Below are 10,895 nucleotides of genomic sequence, written 5' to 3'. Positions count from 1 at the left end.
CAATAAAGATAGTTAACTTGAAAAAATCTTTATGCTATTTTTAGAATAGCTGGAGCAGAACGACCTCGGCATTGGTCAGTGTCTGCAAAGGGCATCTGGCTTCAGAGAAAATGAGCACATTGCTATTCCGGGGAACACACAAGATGAGGTTATGGGTGTATGTGTTTTTTCATTTTTTATCACAGCCTCCTCACTTAGTATGTAGCCAAACTTAAACAGAGCGCTCTACAAACATACACAGAATTTAGGACTACCTGCACAGAAGCTTGCTATTTTAAGAAAAAGGAAGCTATTTCTGGCTCAGTACCTATTACAGGGCAGACACTCAGTTGCACATGTTAACTTACAGTATTGTTGTTCCTTGACAGGTATTATTTCCCCCATTTTATACATGAGTAAACTGAGGCTTAGAGAGATTTAAATAATGTGTTCAGGACACCCAGTAAAGTATGCAAATAGCTCACCTGTTTCTATCTTAGGAATTCTTTCCTTCCTGTCAACAGTACTGCACTTTCTCTGTTAGCTCATTCGCCTTGGTCTCTCTGAGTTAACAGTGGTATTGGAAGTGATTGAGATTCTACTTTGGACTTAGTCTTAACTGATAAAGATACACAATATATGTGCCTTTCACATTAGCCAGTTCTGAAAAATCCTATATAATAAAAACCTAATATGCTAAGTGTCCAGTCGTCCAGTCAGCCATTTAACCAATCAAACGTAATATGCCATCCTAACCAGTTTGGCTCAGTGGATAGAGCATCAGCCTGTGGACTCAAGGGTCCCAGGTTCGGTTCCGGTCAAGGGCATGTACCTTGGTTGCGGGAATATCCCCAGTAGGGGGTGTGCAGGAGGCAGCTCATCGATGTTTCTCTCTCATCGATGTTTCTAACTCTCTATCCCTCTCCTTTCCTCTCTGTTAAAAAAAATCAATAAAATATATATTTTTAAAAAAACATAATATGCCAATGATATGTTAAGGCCCCTCAACCACTCACTATGACGTGCACTGACCACCAGAGTGCAGACAGTCAACTGGTCGACCATTTGCTATAATGTGCACTGACCACCAGGGGGCAGATGCTCCAACCAGTAGGTTAGCTTGCTGCTGGGGTCCAGCCAATCGGACTGAGCAAGACAGGCCAGACATGCCCTGGAGCCCTCCCGTGGTCCCTCCCTGGCTAGCCAACATCTCATGTCCCTCCCTGGCCTCTATCGTGCACCGTTGGGTCCCTCAGCCTGGCCTGCACCCTCTCACAATCCAGGACCCATCAGGGGATGTTGGAGAGCCAGTTTTGGCCCGATCCCACAGGCCAGGCCTCTAGTATTAATAATATTTCATCAAATTTTATTTCATTTCTTTGAGTTTTCTTCCAGGTGTTTTTGTTTGTTTATTTGTTTTTCAGGCTCCACCTTTCTTCACTAAGCTCTGTGTGAAGCAGATGAATTTGTATTTGCATCAGGGCCTCTCACCTAACCCTGGCCCAGCTCCAAAGATTTTGAAGTGGGAGATCCCAGGACACAGACAGAGAAACAATATGCTCAGGAGAGAGGGTTATGCTCTTTCTCTCACTGCATTTAATTGGAAAGTTGGGCTCAAGGGAAGTTGATGTTTTGAAGACATAGGATTTTGTTTAAATCCTCACTTTCTCATTTTTTAGCTGCATAAATGTGGGCTGCTTACTTGATTTCTGAAAGTGTCAGTTTCCTCATCTATAAAACAGGCACACTAATAGCACCTGCTTTACAAGGTTGTTATGAGGGTTTGATGAGAGTTGGTGCCTGGTACAGAGCAAACATTCAATACAATTTTTCTTAAAATTTCTTCTAAACATTGTTTTTCTTACATGATACCAGATAATTCTCTAGCAGAGCCAGTCAGAAAATACAGATTAAAAGTTATAAAAAGTTTGAAAAATACATGCATGAGTTATTCTTGGATATTAGAATGTCAGCCATTCCAGCAAGCATTTTTACATGTCTACTCTTCTGCTCTGCTCTAGGCTGTACTAACCATGCCCATGTTTTGTGGATATACTTACACCTGGTGGCCGAATGGACTTCACTTGTTTCTTTTGTTGGAGATGAAAGAATGGATTGAGAAAACCATGACTCTGACCTAACATGGACGGATTTGGGGATGCTTGTTCTATGTTTCCAAGGCATTAACATGTAAGTAGACTACTACTAAATTAAAATATTTTTCATTTTCTCCAAGCAGAGAAATAACACAGCCCATGTAGGTTTGCCTAAATTCAGAACTCCAGGAAAGTACAGACCTTCATCGTGAATATTCTCCCTCCTCATTTCTTTGGCCTGACTTCAACTCTCTGAGTTAAATGAAGCCAATTTATTTGGTGAGGATTTTAATAACATATTAATTACAATCAAATTGAAATCTAATCACTCGCTCCCTGAGACTGGCAGATATTGGACTATTTATATATACTCTCCACCCTCTCAGTCTGACCTACTTTGACAGTTCAATTAAACCAATTGACTTCTGAAGTTTGTTTATGAAAAGGCTGGGGAATGCTGACTCTTTGGGGTGTTTGGCATTTGTACAATGCACTATTTAACAAGTCCCCTCAGTGCATTTCTTGAGCCCAGAAAAATGCCACTTTCTAACCTGTTAAGCAAATCACAGTTGAGTCACAAATGGAGAAATGAGGTGTGTTGGTCTGTGTTTGCATGTTCACTCAGAAAATATGTAGTGCACACATATGATTTCCTCATAAAGAACAAAAGAGCTCTTTCTGCATGAAACTTGATTGCTGTCAGTCTGTAGTTCTAAATTTCACATAGCCTGAATGGGGTTAGTTTAAGTGATTAATTGCTTAAGTACGTTTTTGTTAATTGTTCATTTATCCAACAAATATTTATTGAGCACTTACTATGCCACAGGTGCTGTAGTAAACTCAGGAGATAAACAGAAAACACACACACACACACAAACCTAGATAGAACTCTTTCTGGAAAAGCCCTAAACCAGTGATGGCGAACCTATGACACGCGTGGCAGAGGTGACAGGTGAACTCATTTCTTTGGTTGGTTTTTCTTTGTTAAATGGCATTTAAATATATAAAATAAATATCAAAAATATAAGTCTTTGTTTTACTATGGTTGCAAATATCAAAAAATTTCTATATGTGACATGGCACCAGAGTTAAATTAGGGTTTTTCAAAATGCTGACACGCCGAGCTCAAAAGGTTCACCATCACTGCCCTATAGTAAATTATCAGATGAATGATTTACTGAGTACAAGAGCCATATGTGCTATAAAGAAAAAACACAATCATTTCTTTTATTTAGAAGTTTTAGCTATTACATCCTTCTATTATTAACATTTCCCTATCCTCCAGTGTACATGTATCCCAAGATTCTCTTGTTTGAGCTACACTGTTAGGCCCAATACATGTAAAATATATGAAAAATGAATTTTCAAACCTTTAATAAAATATTTTCAGGTAAATAATAATGTGTATGCAATGCTATTGTTCAGAACTGGTATATAATTAAATGCCTTTTCACTGCTAGCTGAAATGTCGACAGTTGTTAATATTATCACCACTAGCTCTTCACAGTCTCTGATACCTCTTGTTTCCATCTTATGTTGACCTCTATCTTCTGTATTGACATCTCAGATCCCTAATGAAACTCTAGGCCCTTGAAAGGCAGGGTCCATATCTGGTTCATTATTGTGCTGCTGGGCAGATCTTGGCTAATAAGTGTTGTGCTTGGCTAATATGTGTTGATTTTCTGACACATTTCTTCCTATTTATAGCTCATCAGTGACTGAACATCGATCAGTGGTCAGGATCATTGTTGCCCCATCAGTTAATCAATCAATGTAGCGTGTGTTAATTAGTTTATAATTCAAGGTTGCAAAACTGGATGCAAATCTTAAAAGGTAGTAGAATCTGGTCTTTCTGGCTCCTTGACTTTGCAGGTGAATTACCAGAGTTAAACTTTGTTGAATAAGGCTACTAACCTCATACTGCTCAGTGTCAATATCAAGGCATATTGGCTTGAGACCTGCCCACTGCCAAGGGAAACAAAGGAATACAGAAATGGCAGGTCCTAGGTGTGGACAGACTTGACTCCTTGTTAGAGAATGGCAAATCTTGGTAAATATGAAGACTTGGTATTTGGAAATGTGGTTAAAATCTGATTCCTTACTTCTCAATATAAAATGTAAAATCTCCAAATCCAGTTGAGAAAAGAAGCTATTATTGCCAATTACATGTAGGCTGTGATAATCTTGGCTTCCCTACTATCCATGTGAGATATTTGTCCTATTAATCTGTTATATCCTCAAAGACATTTTCCTATTTCTTCCTGTAAGTGGATTTATACTTGCTTTATTTTTATTTAATTCAAATCTAGCTAGTAAGGGGCTTATCTTAACTTTCTAATTTAGCCATAATAGTGAGGTAGGTTGGAGCAGATCAATTTCTGCATTTACCTGCTATTTATAGGCACCTACTTAGAGGCAGTATATTAGAAAGGATAGAGCTGCCATAGCTGGTTTGGCTCAGTGGATAGAGTGTTGGCCTATGGACTGAAGGGTCCCAGGTTCCATTCTGGTCAAGGGCACATGCCTGGGTTGTAAGCTTGATCTGCAGTAAGAGGCATGCAAGAGGCAGCCGATCAATGATTCTCTCTCATCATTGATGTTTCTCTCTCTCTCTCCCGTTTCCTTCCTCTCTGAAATCAATAAAAATGTATATATTTAAAAAAGAAAGGATAAGAGCTGTCATTTGCTAATGCCAAAATTTCTGGGTTTGCATTCCAGCTTTTTGCTTCCATTGGCTGGTTTACTGGGAAGGTGGTGAATTTACTTGTGTGGCAATACTTAGTTTATTGGATTGCCCTGAGGATTACATGAGCTAATACATCTAAGACATTTAGAAGATATCATGAAGAGTTTGGGGCTTATTAGCCACTGTTGTTATTACTAATATTGCTATTATTGTATAAGATATTCATGGGGTGAAATTTTGAGGATAGCACTTACAAGAACAAAGACACAGCCAGATTCTGCCCTCCATTTACTTCATCTCCCGGCAAAATACTGGACTGAGAGACATGTATACATGGGACATAAAGAAGAATGAATAATATTGAATCAGTGCCCAATGTGCCCAAAATAGGGCTTTCTAGTTATAGTTGTGTTGTACAGTTGTGACGTAGGAAGGATAATTATTTTAGCCTCTCTGAATATTAATTTGTTCATTTTTAAATGCCAATGATATTTTTAAATTATTATGAATATTAAATGACTAAATGTAATTACAAATATCTATTAGAGCATCTGGAATATATGAACTTCTAAAAAACAAACCCACTTTTATTAGAGTTGATGTTGAGGCTTTAAGAAATTTTAGTTGAAGAGAAAGTTATCATTCTGCTGGAAATTCAAAAGTATGGATGTGGATTAGAATCCATGTGGTCTGTATGCATTCTTCAGGTACCTGTTAGCCTAGAAAATAATTTCTCATCAATGTATAGACAAGGAAGAAATTAGTTCTAGTCTTTTGTCTTTCTTGAGTGCTTGCTCTGTGGAAAGTAATTTACTAAAAGATGCGGTCTATGACTTCTTGGTCTCAAAGTAGCATGGGCTATAGTAGAAAAAGGGTCTGAGGGAAATGATGTGAAAAATGAAAAACAATTCATTCCACTTGAGAAAATTCAGAAAAAAAGGAGCCACATTTGACATGACAGTTGAGTAGATATTTGCTGGCACTGGACTGGGTACATCAACTTGGTACAGACCAGAACAGTGCTGAAATATATTATCCATCCCTACCTGGTTTTGTGCCTAACTGAATCCAATGATTTTCATGGGATCTGGAGCCTCCTGGCAAAGAACTTATGAATTTCAGCCCATTCATACATGGGGGTCAGGGATACCTGAACATGTATGGAGACCTATGGGGGTGGAGAAATGAGGACACAAGTACAGAAGGCTCAGGAGAGAATTCATCCAGCCTAAGCAAAGCAAAGCAAAGTTTTAGCTCAGTGAGCCAGAGTCTGCAATAGAGCCTGAAGGTCCTGTGGGAAAAGTGGCTTTAGGCATAAGTGCATTGTTTTTGTATCTGAAACCAGTTAGAATCAACCATCTGAGTAGTGTGTATGCTTTCTAGGAGAGGGAAGCATTGTATCTATTAATATTAAAATATTTGTAACACCTAGATGCTCAAGCCAGCTGGCTGTGGGAAAATGAGCAGAGCAGTGAGATCCAGGGGAAAAAAGGAGAGATGTGTGCTCAAGTAGACTGGAGAAAGGTGAGCATCGGAGGTGTCATAATTAGAGGTGACATTGATGCCAGCAGCAGCCAAAGGAAATGTTAGTGTCCTGGAAATGGGAAACTGCATGAGTAGGTGCCATGATGATGAGAAATTTCTTTCCAGAGGAAGGCACACAGCAATGCTTCAAGAAAAGATGCAAGAAGGAGCCTGGGCTGAGCACTGGAAGTTGGGCAACTAAGCATAACAATCGCCCAGGTCTGAGAAGTTTTTCAGAGTCAGGGACTTCTGTGCTAAACTGGGGGAGTCCTGGGCAAGTTGTTTGCCCTCACCAGAAGGATTTGTAAAAATATGTAATACCAGTGGAAACTAATACTTTATTGGAGGCAGATGACCTCAAATAATTGAGGGGCATGCGTGTGGCTGAGAGGCAGCCATTCTGCAGGTAGAAAATATCAAACTAATGAAGGCCAGATACACATGAAGTGTGACCTAATATATATAGTGTAAATTCTAGGATTATTGAGTTTCAAACACAATCTACCTTCAGTTTTCTTCTTCCAAAATATAAAAGTTGGTCCAGTGACTGGGCTGAGGATATACTTCTGTGGGACCAGAGTTGATGAATAGTATTATTACCTGACCATGAAAAACACTGGTCGAGAAACCAGGCCAAGACAGAATTGGTTAAGAAGACTAGAAGCCCAGTTGTTATGGGTAGGTGAGCATGAGGTCGAATCTGAAGCTGTGAAACCATGGATTCAAGATTGAGGACACAGAGATATGACCTTGACCTAGGGGAACAAGATAAATAGCAAACAGGTAGAAACCAATTGTCATAGAAGGAAGGGTCTGTCATGGGAAGAGTGTTGATAAATTACAGACTACCAGTTTTTATTTAAGTCTCTTTAAATAGGTCAGTAGTGGGTGGTAAATGAATAGGCTACCTTGATATAAAGAGCCAGAGGAAAATTCTGCAAGTACTAGCACAGTGTTAGGAATGTAATAGGCTCTTAGCAAGTAATGACTTTCTCTCTTCATTCTTCCTGAATATGAGGGAGAGCATAATATTTTCTTGAATTGGATGCCTTGCAACTAGCTGATCTGATTCTAATCCATTCTTCCTGCTGCTTCTAGAACTACCATGTTCTAAAAATAACATTCACCTTTTAAAAATCACTAGGTATTAATTGGAGTTTAAAGAGTAACACTCACTAAAAAAAATCAAACTTGTAAAAAAAAAAAGTGAGAGTAAAATGATGGTCATCAGGGGATAGGAGATGGGAAGAAAAGATTGATAGTATTTTTTAACATAATAAGTGGTAAATAAGCCATAAAGTCTAAAGCAAAGTATAAGGAGTATAGACAATAATATTGTGCTATAATTATAATTATATAATGTGATAAATATCACTGCAATGGCAATCATATTATAATACTAGTATGTAGATATAGCAAAGTAATGCTATATACTTTAAATTTATACAGTGTTATATGTTAATAAAATTAAGTTTAATGTAATTTTAAAATGAGAAAAAAAAATAAGATTCAAAATTTATAGCATTCAAACTTTTTAAAACTTGACCTCAGCCATAAGGAGTGAATCCAGCCACTCTGTGTCATGCACAGACATACCAACTCTCTCCTCTTTCAAAAATAAAAACCCCTGTCATATATTTAAAACACCCCATTGTGGGGAAAGAATAAATAAGGATGAAACAATGAAAAACAAACACAAATGAATAAACTTGACAAATAATATGGAACTTCTACATGAAGAAAACAAAAATACTACCAGGAGACCCAAAATACAAACAAATAAAATTAGAACCATATTCTTGTAAGAAATCAAATAATAATGCTAACCATTCATATTTTTATTTGGTCTATACATTTAATGTGATATCAAAACTATTTCATACATTGTTTTCTTACTGGATAAATTTAATACGAAAAAAATAAACAACAATGTCCAGGACACCATTGGCTTGATTATGGGAGGGGATAGTCCTACTACATATTAAAACACATTATAAAGCTAGAATAATTAAAAAAGTATGGTACTCTTACATATTAGACCAATCAATGGGATATCACAGAAATAGCAGAAATAGTGCCAAGTCTATATGAGATTTTAAGTATGTGGTAAATGTGACATTGGTGAGGAAATGATAGGTTGATTATTCAATAAATGCTGGACTACATGGGCAGTTACCTATAAAATAAAATTGGATTCATAGTTCACACCTAAATAAACTACAGATTTAAACATGAAATATGATCTGCTAAAAATATTGGTCAAAAACATGGAGAATAATTTTAAAAATTCTTTTTTAGTATGACACAAAGCCCAAAGGTAAAAGGAAAAGAATAAATTCCACCAGAAAGGTGGTTGAAATTTATATTAGAAAAACACAATAAGTAAAGTCATAAGACAAACATGAAATTCTGGGAAGCATTTGCTAATCTCATCACTTGAAAAATGGCTGCAAGCTCTATAAATCTGTAAGAAATGGGCTAACTGTTCAATAAATAAGCAGGCAAAGGAAATGAACAAAGAGTTCACAGAAAAGGAAATATAACTGGCTCTTAAACATATAAAAACCTGTTTGACATCACACATCACAAAAGCAATGTAAACCAAAACTACACGAGTCTTCATATTTTTCTCTGGGATTGGCAAAGGTCAAAAAGTTTGACCTGTCTTCTCATAATTCGCTAGCAGAAGTGTAACTTGGTATAACCTGTGTAAAGAAAAAAAAAAGGCAATCTGTATCAAATTCTATTGCTTAATAAATACCTCCCAGTTTACTAAAAGGAACACCTTGCAACACTCCTTTGACTGTCACCCAAGTCAATAGGTGTGATTTCCTTTGGCATTGCTTAATGACATACTAACAGGGGAGTCCGAGGTAGGGCAGGCTGGAGAGTTAGCCACGTGGGGAGCACCAGGAGGTATAATTGATGAGTTGAATTTTTCCGTCTTAATTCTGGCCACAGCATTTCATCAGCATCAACACATGGAGAATGCCAAATTTGTGTATCCTGACAGCCAATGCCAGATGAGTAGGGGTCATTGCAGGAACATGTTCCCTAACCATATTTAGAAACAAATTAAGACTAGTGACTTTGCATATAAAGTCATTACAAGATAAAAACAAAAGCAACCATAGGAAGGCTGTTCCTCACACGTGGACTTCAGAGCCCTGTGCTTCCATAGTTCAGTGCCATTTCCCCTGCTGCAGGTGCATGTGGTCCCTTTGCTCTTTTACAGCTTGACATCTTCGACTGAAGGCTGTGAACATTGCTCTAGCAGGAGGCCCAGTATTAGAATTGATCTTCAGTGGCTGTCTATTCCCTGGGGAAGGAAAGATATCATGCTTGCTACACAATTCAGAGGCATAACTAGAACACAAGGCTCTGTGCCTTTTCCCTAGACTCTGGAAGAATATGGTTTATTTATTAAGAGAAAAAGTTACTTTAGATAAATTGAATGTTTCTAATTCAATTTTTAAGTGTTGAATAATTCTATAATAATTACAAGCAATTTAGAATGATTACATTGTATTCAGTTACATTTATATATAAACCAGTGGAATCAATGGAAAGCAGAAGAGGGCAGGGTGGTTTTAAAAAGCCACAGAAATTGGATAGAGTCATAGGCACATTCAAATCTCTGTCCCCCAAAGTTGGGAGCAATGATTCATGCTGGAGGAACTACATCAATTATCAAATTTGAAGGGTGGGTAGAGACAAAAACATCAGCAACCCGGTGAGTGTGGAGAGAGGTTAACAAGGACCAAGGCAGAAGGCAGTGAGAACTGGGCCCAAACTTGACCAATTTGGAGCTCTTTTTGTGGCTGGCGTTGGTAGAGGGGTAAGATGTAGAATTGGAGCAGAGACCTTTGGCCTTGGGTCTTTCACTGTTCTCAAACATTGTACCATTCTATAAACTTCATCACTAACATCTGAAAAAATGAAGTAACAAAGCCCCGATCAACTTTGAACAGCCACAATCTATAACTCATTCACACCATTGACCATGATCTATTCTGACTTTTCATTGCTTCACCTCATTCTGAAAGACACTGAGGCAGAGCCAACCAAGATCAGTCATTCCTCTTTTGTATCTGTTTGCCCTTTAAGAAGTATCTAGAATTTCCTAGAGAGTGTAATGCCCAACAGAACTCCTGCCACAGCATTAAGAGCTAGACCTAGAACCCCTCAAGTTCTCCACAGTGTAGAATATTAAAAAGTGGAAACTTTTAGAAATTTCTCCATCTTCAGGGAAACTTCTGAATATCGGAGCTCTTTATTGCTAATTGCAAATGTCCATTCTACTACTCCAGGCACTACACTTGATAGATCATCTATCTCTGTGTCTATAAACTGGGGAGGACCATGTTTATAAGCCATAAAGAATATTTTTGTGCAGGCTACCTATAAATCCCTGAGAGAGGTGAGTCCTGATGGCTAGAATGGAAATGAGAAAGCACAGGGAGAAATGCTTCTGGTGAGAGAGACATGGAGCTCATAACCAAGTGACAATCAATAACGGTGAATGTACCAATGAGCATTTCTTGTTGCCTTAGCATGAATTATTCCTGCAGAGAGTGAAAGAAATGGTCTAGTTAGTACCATGTAGTATT

This window comes from Myotis myotis, unplaced genomic scaffold (assembly GCF_014108235.1).
Source record: "Myotis myotis isolate mMyoMyo1 unplaced genomic scaffold, mMyoMyo1.p scaffold_m19_p_10, whole genome shotgun sequence".
Taxonomy (NCBI): Eukaryota; Metazoa; Chordata; class Mammalia; order Chiroptera; family Vespertilionidae; genus Myotis; species Myotis myotis.
This window is presented reverse-complemented; position numbering follows the sequence as displayed.